Source organism: Sciurus vulgaris (assembly GCF_902686455.1).
Source record: "Sciurus vulgaris genome assembly, chromosome: 9".
Taxonomy (NCBI): domain Eukaryota; kingdom Metazoa; phylum Chordata; class Mammalia; order Rodentia; family Sciuridae; genus Sciurus; species Sciurus vulgaris.
In genome coordinates this window covers 128,322,910-128,331,800 of record NC_136469.1, presented here as the reverse complement: position 1 = coordinate 128,331,800, position 8,891 = coordinate 128,322,910, and positions in this window count along the sequence as shown.

Genomic DNA, 8,891 nt, shown 5'->3' with positions numbered 1-8,891 from the left:
GAAACAACAGAAAGAGGAGAAAATAGCCTCCTGAATTGGACACCACATAAAGAAAGGCAGTGATCAGAAAATCTTATAACTTACCATTGTGAAAACTTAATTTACCATACAGCAGCCCACCTAAGTAGCATCAACTGAGAAGAAAATGCTTGGTTGGATCCACTAATGCATCAGTATTACTTCCCATTAGAGCTTTTCCTGGATAATAAATGCTTATTTTAAAAACTAATGCAACTCCCTGCCATTAACAAAATGCTAATTGAGAAGTTTATAGGTATCCAGGAATAGGCTTGGTGAAGTTGAGAAATATAAGAAAAATAAATGACACTTTTCTTTTCCCTCCGAATTTCCATTTCTGTTCAGGGAAAACAAAATGAAGGCAGAAGAAACAGAAAATAGAAGATTGCTATCACATCGCCGTCGCCCTCCTTATCCTGTGATGAGTGCAACAGGACTGCAGAAATGGGAGATCCGCATGCAGGCTCCAAGAGTCAGAACCAACCTCAATGAGGAAGGGGGAATTTTAATTAGGCATGGAAGAAATGGGTAGAATGTGAATAAGCAGACAGAGGAAAACAGCTCAACCGATGTATGAAAATGGAATAGCTAATGCTGGGGAAGAGTGGGGAACGGGTAGCAGAGGCTGTCCAAAATGGTGGAGAGTGTTCCTATTCAGGGGTCCTGAAGGACACTTTCAGCAGTTCCCCTTGGAGCAGGAGGCAACCTACTGTGTCTACACTCTCTTTTCAAATCCAGATAAAATACCAAGACCTCATGTGAAAGGGAGAAAGCCTGGGCCCCTTCCTGTTCCCTGAGGATCCCGGTGGGGGTGCTGATGTCCGCCGGCACCCACCTCTCAAGTGTCTGATGGCACAGACCCTTGCCTTCTCACATGCTCGTCTCCTGGAACATCGTTCCTTTTGCTTCTGCATCTCCTGAGCTGTCCAGGTTCTGTCTGGTCCCACAACTGGATGTGGCCCCACCCACTTCACTGCTGGAACCCCCACTAATTCAAGGTGGCATAAAAGAGGATATTCCCTAACTGAAGAGTAAGGCAACCACACAGAAGAACTTGTTGGGGGTGGAATATTTAATAGCCCAAGACTGATGCTACGCATGACTATTAATATTTTCAGCTATCTCTATCCCCCAAAATTTCTCACAAATATCCTCCTTTTGCTCAAAATCCAGATGGTCACATTCTCCAGTCTGAGGATGAATGTGTATATAATGTGTGTCTCTATTTCCATCTTCTCTTAGCTCTAGAATATAACAAAAAGCTCTTCCCCTCAAACCAGCCAAATCTAGAAACAAAATTCTTGACACTTGATAATTTAAAGCATTTTGCTCTTCTTTCTTCATCGTTACCCTAGACTACTCTTGAGAACCTAATTTTGCCTAACCTAAAAATCCCATCACGTAAGTCTTCCTAAACAAAAGAGCTGAACTCTGCCATCCTCCTATAATGTTGAAAGCAGTGGCAGACATTTCTATTTTTCAGGAGTATTTTTTCCCTTCTGGTGACATATTGTCGAAGCTTGATTAGCTAAGCAAATCATAAAGTTTCGGGGTCACCAACAAAATTCTTCAGGAGTGCAAAGCCCATTTGAGACAATCTCTGGGCAATGCTTAGTTAATAGTACTTGGGGAAGGGAAGATCTTGCCTTTCTTTTACTTTTGTTTTTGATTTTTTTTTTTTCTTTTTCATCTTTCTACCATATTCAACAAAATAAATTCCAGCAAATCAAAAGGAAATCACTACATGAAGACAGGACTACAGCCCTCAAAGTGCAGTGTGAGAAAAACTGGCTGTGTTGATAGCAGAGTTCTATTATTTTCACAAAATATTTCGCCCTTCACTGGTGACCCTTTGCATCTGTTGCATGTGGTGCTGAGCCAGGGACATTACGAGAGTCAATGGGGATAATGTGACAGATTCCAGTTCCCTAATGGAAGAGAAACCTTCATTTATGCAGTTCTACATGTACATTCTAAAGACTTACAAAACCATTTAGATGTTCTGTAGCTTTTAGATTTCCCCCCAAATCACAAAACCACTGTCCTACTCTGTTTAATTAGTGTGTGTTTAGGAAGTGTGTTTATTGCAGTCTTTCCAAAAAGGGAGATATTTGTGGTTTGATTTGTCCTTTACTGGTTTCTGGAAAGAACATTCAACTATGAGGCTGGATTGATAGAAGCTGTATTAGGGGAATTTTTCCCTTAATGCAACTGCAGGATTAAGACCTCTATAATAAACCCAAGAGACTAAAGGATCCAACTGCCAGCAGGTGCCATACCTGGGCAGGGTCAAGGCCCCAACAAATTACACTGTGCCAAGTCCATCTGCCCCTCTCTTTGTCACTTAGATAAAAATCTAGGTAAGATGAACCTTGCTGGCAGCCTTGATCAATGAAACTGGAACACAAATATCACAATCTGTCATCAGTAGATAGAAATGGTTTTGGGTCAAAGCCAAACCTCAAAGGAAGGCCCTGAGATCCACATACTGATGTTAATTTTTACATCAGTGACCTACTGGTGGTTATGCCCCTTCCTTCTTCTCAGAGTCCCAGTATCAGAGCTACTAAGGACAGCATTGGAGTTAAGAATGAACTTGGCACAGAAACTGTGGCCACCTGTTACTCTCAAGGCCCAGCCAAGGAGGCTAGAAATGGGAAAAGATTAAATGTCCCTTGCCATCATGAGACCTTTCCCTCTGTGCAGACCTCGACTTTTCCCATCAAAAGTGCAGCAGTCTGCTTTGTCCACTTGTTGAAGCATAACCGGAGTCGCTGCTCTTTACTCTCCTGGAAAGTCACTCTGTGGTGACACCTCTGCACAGCAGATGCTTGGCTGCAACTGAACAGCTTTTGCTGCAGAGCAGGAAGTGCCACTTTCCATTGCCACTAAATGTCTGGTCTGCCTCTCGCTGCACACCACCCTGTGATGGATGTGTGTGTAAATTCAAACTGCATGTCTTTTATGAGTTGCATGCTGTTTCTCCAGCTTTTTTTATACAACATCCTCCTGCTTGCAATGAAACAAGCGTATTGGGTTTTATATGGTTATAAAACCCCACATAAGACAAACTATACAAAAGACTTTTTATGTAGCTTGAGACTTCTTCACATTACCTTATTTTTTCCCCACCACTGTCTCTACTCCATTTCTTTCTTTCCTTCTCCAGTCTTGAGACTTCTTATTCAAAACATTTTGGATACTTACATTTGTCTTTTCTTGTGTCTATTTCTTGCATCCTTTTATGAAGCAATCCCTGGGAATTATTCTTTTTAACTGTGGAGGAGCACATGGATGAAGGTTTGTAATGTCAACATCTGTCTTTCCCAAACAGATGTTGGGATAATCCCTGGTTGCACATTTAGTATGCTGGTCAGTACAAGCCAACATTCAGCTTGAGAGTGAGGATCCTCTGTGTTTTGAGGCCAAGGCAGATATATGAGTAACTATATGTTACTCTTAATGCAAAACTCATTTTTGGTCAAAATCTATAAGAATATAAGAGTGTTAATCCATCTCCTGCTGCAAGTAAATTTAGTTCTGTGTATTGTACTCAAAATGATGTAACATAACAAAATTATGTAACTACCTACATTGTGGAATTTGTTTACAAGAAAATGTGCGTAGGTTCTGCAGTACCTTCTGTATGATTTTTTATGCAATAAGCCCAGATAAACCTTCTGCTACATTATGTGCTATTCTATTAGCTGTAATCAAATATTCCAAAAGGCTTCCCTGAGTTTAAATTAATCCATAGTCAATCATACCTTTCAAATGAAATCTTGGCTCTAGGATTACTTCCAAAAGAAAACTCCAATACCAGCCAAGCTCTGCGAACGCCAGGACACTTACAACACGATCCACGCGTTGTACATCTACCCTTATCGACAAGTCAAAGAGTTATAATTTAGAAGTTGGTCTGGGAATGTGTTATTATGGAGAATGTAATTCAAGATGCCTGGAAAATATGAGGCACAGGTCATCCCAAACTGTGCACTCAGGAAAAACAGCCTTTAGAGAGAAGTCATGCTTGAGCAGAAAGCTGTATGAAAGGAGGGCAGGAGCCACTCGAATATCTGGGGAAGAGGACAAGAGGCAGAAGGAACAGTAAGCACAAGGGGCCTCACATGGGAATGTGCGTGGAAATAGGAAGGAGGCCAACGTTGCTGGAGCAGAGTCAGCTGGGGAGAAGGTGGGAGGAAAGGAGGTCAGGAAAGTAGCCAAGGGCAAGATCACGGCCTTATAGACCATGAGACGAAATGTGAATTTTATTCTAAATGTGGAAAGCATGAAAAATGGAGAGCAGAGGAAAAACGAGTAATTAGCAAAATAGCACAATAATTATGCTTCCAAGTAATAAGAGGTATTTCAAACAATAGGAAACCAGAGAGGAAATACCTAAAATTTGTTAGGATCCCAAAGAAGCTAAAATTGGCTTTCATTATTGAAGCAGTTGGCTGAGAGGGGAAAAGGGATTTCAGAATGAGAAAACATTTATGTTCAGAGACAATAATATGCATAAAAGCCCAGGACAGGAAAATATCAGGCTACACTGCCATGGCTTTTGAAGTAACTGCTATGGTTGAGGAATGGGCTGCATGGCATATGGTGGCGCCTGTGTCAGATCTTCAAGTTCCTCTCATGTCATCCTAAGGAATTTGAACTTGAACCACTAGGCTAGGGAACATCTGAAATATTTTAAGCAAGGAAGTGATGCAATATGACTGAAGTTTTATTTTGGAGTCATCAATCTGTCAGTCGTGTGAAGAATTAATGGAAGCACAGGGGAGTGTCTGAGGTCAGGAGTACCAACAGGGTAACTTGAAATAATTTATATGAGTACCCAGAGATGGACTAGGATAGTGACAGTAAAGAGAAATATATTGGAGAGTCATTTAGCAGGAATGGGCTCACAACTAGCTATGAGTGGTAAAATTGAAGGCTGTCAGGGATAATTTCTTGGCTCATGCTTTGAGGAATTCAGTCAATGGTGATATCATTACCCAAAATAGGATAGAGGATCAGGTTTGAGACTAGACATATTTTCACATTTGATATAAAATACGATCTGAAATAGAGATGCTCAGTGGAAAAAAGACTTAGAGAAAGTAAGAGAATCCAGGAGGTAGGAGAGCATAGGTTTACCTATTACCTTTGGCCAAGAATGAGGGCCATTTATAAAGCAGAAAAGATGTAATAGCTTATGGGAACCTGGGAGGATTAGGAGATGGAAGGGGAAGGATAGTTAAGGGGATTCATTCAGGATTTCCTCTTTCTCCCTCTATGTGCATATATTCAAATATGGAGATATGAATAAATATATGTATGTGTGAACATATAGCTGCATCTGTAGGTATACATGCATACATAGAGTAATATGAAATACACAAATATGTGATCTGAGAGACAAAAGGAGAAAATAGTGAAAGAGAAATCCTTAAACAATAGCCTCCACCATCAGCAAGGTGAAGGAGTCTCGGCAAGGTATGTGACTTGTCCCAAGACTCAAGAGTTATCCCTCTCTCCACAGTGTCCTGATTTGACCCAATGCTGGCTATAGAGGGAGAGACCTTCCCTTAGCAGGCAGGTGCACCTAGATAATTCTATAGCAAAAGCTGGTGGAAATAGGATGAAGAAGTCTTGCTCATGGCAAAGTATGTACAGAAAGTAACAAGGATAGTCTGGGCAGGACAAGGGAAGCAAGAAATTGAAATTAAGATTTTGGATAGAAAAGAGAGAGGCTAGGAGCATTTCAAATTGCTGTATTTTGAAGGACGACCACACAAAATAAAATGACATTCTCAAGAAGATATGTAAATATGGACATCCACTCCCACCACCGAAAAAGTAAATTGGCAGTGCTAATATTAATCATTTCATCAAAAATTTCTCATCTAAGTTTAAGTTTACAGATTCTAAATTCTGGAAAAAGAAACTAACCAATTTTCCCATGATGCTGCAATCAGGTTTTCCCCACCATCCTGCTTAACACAATGCCACCAACTCTCTGATGGTCTATAGCAATGCTTATCTGGGTTCTTGGAACATGATTTCATCTGGGATAACTGCCCTTGAGGAAAAGGATTGGCTTTGGCTACAACTGGATGACTGTGGGGCCAGTACGATGAAAGTTTCATGTGTCCCATTAATTCTCTGTTATCTTTGAAAGGTTAGAAGCATCAGAGCCTTGGAAATATGTTAACATATCTTCTGAGATTCTGAAGAAAGTACACAGAACTTTTTCAAAGATAATCCAGGATACAGTTGCTGATGAAACCCAATGCCAGCAGGCAGGGAGAGCATCTTTGGCTGAGACCATGCAGAATATAAAACTTTGGAAAACTAAATTCTTTGAATTTTAAGAACAGATAGACAGAATTCAGTTTGGGGCTTTATTATTTTTGTTATTTGTCTTTAACTTGCAAGGGGTTGTTATAGTTTCTTTTCTCCTCATAAATTTATTAATGAGATAGGTTTTATATTCAAATTGAGACATTTCTATGTTTTCAGTGTTGTATTATTGGCCTGCCCTTGTATGTTTTGCTAATGGAGTATCTTAATGCTATCATTCCATCTGATTGATGAATTTCTGATATGCTCCATTGACAATGTGACTGGCCAAAATTTGCAATGAGGTATAAAACAGGAAGCGAATTGTTCACTCTGGTTCAAAATTGACCTTGAAGCTGATTGTATAATATATACTTCTGAGCCATTTCATACCTTTATGAGGACAGTCTGAACTTCACATAACTAGTCCAACAATACAACCCAAGAGCTCTGGTTGCCATTGAACAAACAGCCTCTTGGGGAGTGAAAGCAGATTAACACTGGTGAAGATTGCACTTTTCTTCTCCCCAATAACCACACCTTTAGTTAACTGTAAGTTTAATGGGCAAACAGAACAGGAATTTAAGGAATTTTAGGGACAATTTCATCTTGTCCACTTTCCCATTCTTTGTTTCCATAAAAAGAAGTATGGCAAGCAAAATAATACCCTTCAAAGACATTCACTTGTAAATATCAGAACCTGTAGCAAAAGGAAAGTTTCAGGTATGGTTCAGTTAAAGAGCTTGAGAAGGGGAGATTATTTTGCATTATGCAGGTGAGCCCAATACACAAGTTTCCTCATAAGTGAAAGAGGGAGGCAGAAAGTCAGCATAGGACACAGAGAAGGCGATGCCACCATGGAAGCAGAGGTTGAGGTGGTGTGGTCACAGGCAGGGTGCCATGGCCATGAATCAAGGGACAGTAGTAGGTAGAAAAGGCAAGGAAGCAGATTGTCTCTCAGAGCCCCCAGGGGGAATGCAGCCCTGCTGACCCTGGTACCTTAGCCCCGTAATATTCATTTCAGACTTCTAACCTCCAGAACTGTAAAGCAATACATGTGTGTCTAAGCCACTAAGTTTATGGTAATTTTTGACAGCAGCATTAAGAAAAGTAAAAGAATTAAGACAGCAGCATTAAGAAGAGTAAGCTGAAGGTACTTCCTGGCCTCTTTTGAACCTTGCTTGTGCTTCTTGGGAGTCAGAATCTCTTGTTCGATTTTGCTTGTTGGGAGCAAAACCAACAAAATGTCCGACTTAGCTCAGCTATGTTCTCTCTTTGACAGTGTGGCTGCAGAGTGTGCCTGCTTCTCCATGTCGTAAAGCTTTTCTGGGCACCTGGGTGCACTGATGCTGCATGGGTGACTTTGATTTCCAGAGCTCAGTGAGCAGATCTATTTGGTTCTCAAACCTAGCCTATATAAGTAAGTAGTATTTTTATATCACCCTGCCATTTCCTTTCTGATTTTTCATCTTTTAAAATGTACGTGAGTATATAGGCTGTGATTGGGATCTTGATGACATCCAGAAATACCAAGAGGAGGTGGAAAATCATGTCAAGCATTATGGGGAAAACTGAAGTCAGAAAGAAAACTAAGAAAGGCTATTAAATTTGGGGCTGAGAAGTTTTATTGTGATACACAGTTGCCTTCGTATCCAGAGATTACATATCAATGCACAGATTCAACCAAACTTGGACCAAAAATATTTGGGAAAAGAAATTGCTCCTGTACTGAAGATGGCCAGGTTTTTTCTCCTTGTCACTCCCTACACAGTGCGACTTTCAATCACATGGCATTTACATTGTGTTAGGTATTTTGAGTGTTCTAGATATAACTTAAAATGCATAAGGGAATGTTCTAGGTTAGATGCGAATATGACAGCATTTTATGTTAGGGACTGAGCATTATTGGATTTGGATATATGTGGGCAGGTGGATTAGGGGCTATTTCCCTACAGATATCATGGGAGGACCATATTAAGAATATATTACCTTTAGCTGAAATAAACAGCATCTTTTTTTAATAAAGAAATGTAAGAAGTATGACATTAAAGTCAGGAAAGATAAGTGTGACCCTTTGTATTGTTATTTAATAGAATTTTCTTTTTAGCCAACTCTATTAGATAAGAATAATAAATTACAGAAATTGCAAAAGATGAGGCCAAATTGTAGGCATTTGCAGAGAATATGATGATGTACCTAAAAATCCAAGAAAAAGTCTTTAAAACAATTATGAAGTCTCTTCTAAGAGAGAGAATTAAGACTTTTTCCAAGTTAGAAAATTCACTTAGATTTTATGTGTTTGCAAACACACCTATGTTATGTGTGTGTTTGCATGTATGTATTCTTTTTATTTCAACCATTAAATTATTTGTTTTTCTTTCTTAATTTTATTGCTTAGGAGCTCAGTGAAATATTGACTCAGAAAAGACATTTTTGTCATTCCTGACTTTATAGCTATTAAGTACCCATTTTAGAGTTAACTTCAGCAGGTAAAAGAAGTTTATTTCTATACAATCGTGTTTATTAAGCTGTATATATTTATG